Here is a 4,244-nt window from a genome sequence, read left to right on the forward strand (position 1 = left end):
AAGCATACTGACACTGACACTGCCCCTAATGATACATGTGCAGGCCGCTGGCTGTACAACCGCATTACAAGCAGCGACTCAGAACCTGGAAGTAGAGTGTTAGTGTAAGCCAGTACAAATTTTAATTCCAGCCCAGTTGTGATGTCTTGCCAGACATACAAAGCGGCTGATTGCTAAGTATGTATAGCTTACCAGTCGGCCGCAGTGGCATAAGTTCGCCCCAGTCGCCCAGAGGCATAACATGTTGCTGCCCCCCCCCCACCACCACTCTTATAGGGGTGTATATATATAAATATATATATATATATATATATATATATGTATACGCCATATGTAGATATCTGGTACTCAGGTGCCTTTCACAATAGCAGTGTAAATACACACACACCCACCTCTTTCACTTACACACACAAACACATCTTTTTTCCTTGCACACACACATGCCTCTTTCACTTATACACATACCTCTTTCACTTACACACACATACGCCTCCTTCACTTACACACACATATGCCTCTTTCACCTACACACGTCTCTCACACAAACACACACAAATACATACCTCTTTCACTTACACATTCACATGCCTTTCACTCATTCACACACACATCTCTTTCACTTACACACACACACCTCTTTCACTTACACACATATGCCTCTTTCACTTACACACACATATGCCTCTCACACAAACACACACAAACACATGTCTCTCACATAAACACACAAACACATGCCTCTTTCACTTACACACACATACACGCCTCTTTCACTTAGACATACACATGCCTATCACTTACACAAACACACATGCCTCTTTCACTTACACACTCACATGCCTTTCATACACACGTGCACACACACATGTTCACCTACACACACATGCCTCTTTCACTTACACACTCACATGCCTTTCACTTACATACACACGCATGCCTCTTTCACTTACACACAATTACACACACAAACACACGCCTCTTTCACTTACACACACAGTTACACACAAACACGTGCCTCTTTCACTTTCACACACACACACACATGTCTTTCACTTACACACACATGGCTTTCACTTACACACTCACATGCCTTTCACTTACATACACATGCATGCCTCTTTCACTTACACACAATTACGCACAAACATATGCCTCTTTCACTTATACACACACACAATTACACACAAACACATGCCTCTTTCATGTAAACACACAACTTTCCTTAAAAAACACAGACACACACACCTCACTTAAAAACATTAACACACATAAACACAGTGCTGCCAACATTTATTAAAGACTCCCCCAGTAATCACCCCCCACACACACACCCACATATACACCACACACACATACACTGTACACACACACACACATACACCACACACACAGTGCAGCAACTTGAGGCAGGTGGTGCCGGTGCCTACCTGTAGCTATCATCAGCAGTACAGAGGAAGAGAGTCCTTCAGCCGGCCAGCTCTACTGGAAGTGCCTGTGAGCAGCTGTGCGTCTCTGTGTATACGAGGTGGCAGCTACTGCTGCAGTATCACGGCACTGACACAGCTCCTCCATCCAGATGCGGCGATGGATTATCGGGCAGTGGAGGAGAAGTGCAGCTCAGGAGCCCGGCGGCAGCCGACTCCATTGACTCCCACAGTTCCGCCACTGGTCGACGGGTCGCTCCGATGTATGCCCAGAATTAACCAGTAACTTGGAATGTTGATGACCTCTTGTTTATTATCTAGCCAGTTCAACTTTCATTATCATTCAAGATATAATTGTGATATTAATATTATGTTAACAATAATGTTGAATTGATCATCATATATACAGTATCTTATCATGGATTCATGGGCATTATTCATTGTTCTAGTTATGTGTTATTTTATGGAAGAATTAAGACATTACTATTATATAATTAATGCAGAAATATAGAATTATTTATATTCAGTCCTGTTCTTCAATGTATTTAATAACACTTTAAATGACCCTCTGGCTGTAGGTCTCTACCCTATAATTTCTTTTTCATGTCTATTTCCTGGGCAGTTTGGATCATCTATCACAATTGAAGGTTACACCTGTATAAATACAGTATATTTTTATTTTTTTGGCCCAGGTGAAGAGCACAGTTATATGCAGCAATATGAATAAAATAGGATGATTTAAGAATACCTACTGTATGCTCTGGTGGCATAACCAGTAACTCTGGCTCCCACTTAAAAATAATGGTACGGCTATATGAGGGCAATTACATGAAGTTCTATTATACGTATGACATGACGCAACATTAACAAAAATTGTTCTATCACCAGTGATAGAAAATCTTGTATCGCTGCAATGTTCCAATAATATTGAATCTGGGCAGCTCCATGGCTGACAGCAATAATGCTGAAGTAGACAGTGTGGGCTTTGTATTGGGGGATAACTATTACCAGCCAGGAGGTAACAGAAAAAGTACTTTCTGAACAGGGGCTGAGTTTTATAATATTGTGATGTAGTAATAGAAAAAAAAATTAACCAGGCCCCCACCCCCATTTAAAAAAACTGAATAAACTTGTATGTCCACAGGAGGGGGGTGGGGGGGGGGGGGGTAATTGTAGACCCGGGCCCCCCTGCCAGGCCCCTCCGTTCAGTCGGGGCCCAGATAAATGGTACCCCCCCCCCCCCCCCGCGTACAGCCAACTAACGATATATGGGATCAGGGCATGTTTGTACATGTGGGGAAATACAGTTTGTTAGGTGTGTGTGGTGGTGAGTCAGTGGTATTTTTTTGGATGACATACAGTATGGGGTCTGGGAGTGGTGGTGAGTGAGGGGCAATTCTGTGAGTCAAGTATGGTGTCATGGAGCAGTGATGAGTGAAGGGTGTGTACATATGGTATCTGTGAGTAGTATTCAATGAGAGGTGTTTAATACAGCAGTGAAGGAGGACAGGAGGTATTTCAGCGGGTGGGTGGTGTATTTCACTTGGAGCAAGTATGGGTTATGAGTAGAATAGTACAGGCAGTAATATTTACAACTGAGCCTGTACCAGGGGTGATTACTTTTGCTCCCAACAAAATGGAAGGGGGGGGGGGGGTTACGGTTGTACTACCTCGCCTAGGATGCTAAATGTGTAATTACCGCTCTATCCCACTGTATCTGTCCCACATTTGACTAGACAGGGGGCGATCGGGCACCGGTCAGATTAATGCAATATTGATATTAGAAAACCAAAATTTGGACAATTAAACACTCCAAAATAGGAGAAAGGAGAAAAAACACCTGTTTTTTGCATGGATAGATGACGTTGTCCTACTTGGTGGTGCGCCCAGAGCCAGAAAGCACATATACTGGGAAAAGGGAGAAAAAGAAGGCTCTTGTGTGGGCGCACTCATAAAAAGAAAGGAAAATTCCTATAACATATACAAAGAAATACTTAAAACATAACTTTTAATGTTAACGTTTATAATGAAATTACCCATATAGCTGATCCATATAAAAGAAAAGTGTAATGATAAGAGTTTTAAAATGTTCTGGTCTGTTTAATCACAATGCGTGATTGGAATGGTTGTAGACATTTGATCGTCTTACCCCCATTTCCCCTGACCAGTACAGAATATCTGTATTGATGGAACCAAGGAGTGGTCATAAGGATTATTTGATAAGTACGTCCCACTAGGGCTACTTAAATTCAAAGATAGATAGTCTCCTGCATTCACCGGGACCTGACTTTCTGACGTAAGCCACAATAATTGATCGTAAGCCACAAATGAAAGAAAAGAAGTAAGAATTAGTGGTGATACTGCTGTTGGCGTCGCAATTCACATAGGGAGAGAAATAGTCCCTGCTCTACAACACCGGGTATTCGCAGGAAGTCTCCTCTCCCGGTACTAACCCGGCCCAACGCTGTTTGGCTTCCAAGATCGGACGAGATCGGGCATTGGCAGCGTGGTATGATAGTAGAGAATTTATATGACAGTACACCAATGAGAGTGCACCTATGTATGAAAATAGGAGAAAGAGGAAAAAAGAGATGAGAGAAAAAATGAGAACAGTTAAGGAGATAACTTAGTACAGTCCAAAAAGGTGGATCTGCTTTCTGTGTTAGACACAGCTCATCAAATCCCACATCTGTGGTATTGTGCTCCGTGAATCACAGATGAGAGTCCACGAAAAAGTAGTAAAGTGTGAGCAACAGGTATGAAATATTTGATTTTGATTAAATTATCAATGCAGAATTGTCACAAAGGACTGGTGAGGAA

The 4,244-nt window shown here is 42.2% G+C and overlaps 1 pseudogene; it reads right to left on the reverse strand.

Annotated features, from left to right (window-relative positions):
* Positions 1 to 3,828: 3,828 nt before the first annotated feature.
* Positions 3,829 to 3,947, reverse strand: LOC134913064 (5S ribosomal RNA; annotated as a pseudogene).
* Between the last annotated feature and the right edge of the window lie 297 nt (positions 3,948 to 4,244).

This window comes from Pseudophryne corroboree, chromosome 4 (assembly GCF_028390025.1).
Source record: "Pseudophryne corroboree isolate aPseCor3 chromosome 4, aPseCor3.hap2, whole genome shotgun sequence".
Classification (NCBI taxonomy): domain Eukaryota; kingdom Metazoa; phylum Chordata; class Amphibia; order Anura; family Myobatrachidae; genus Pseudophryne; species Pseudophryne corroboree.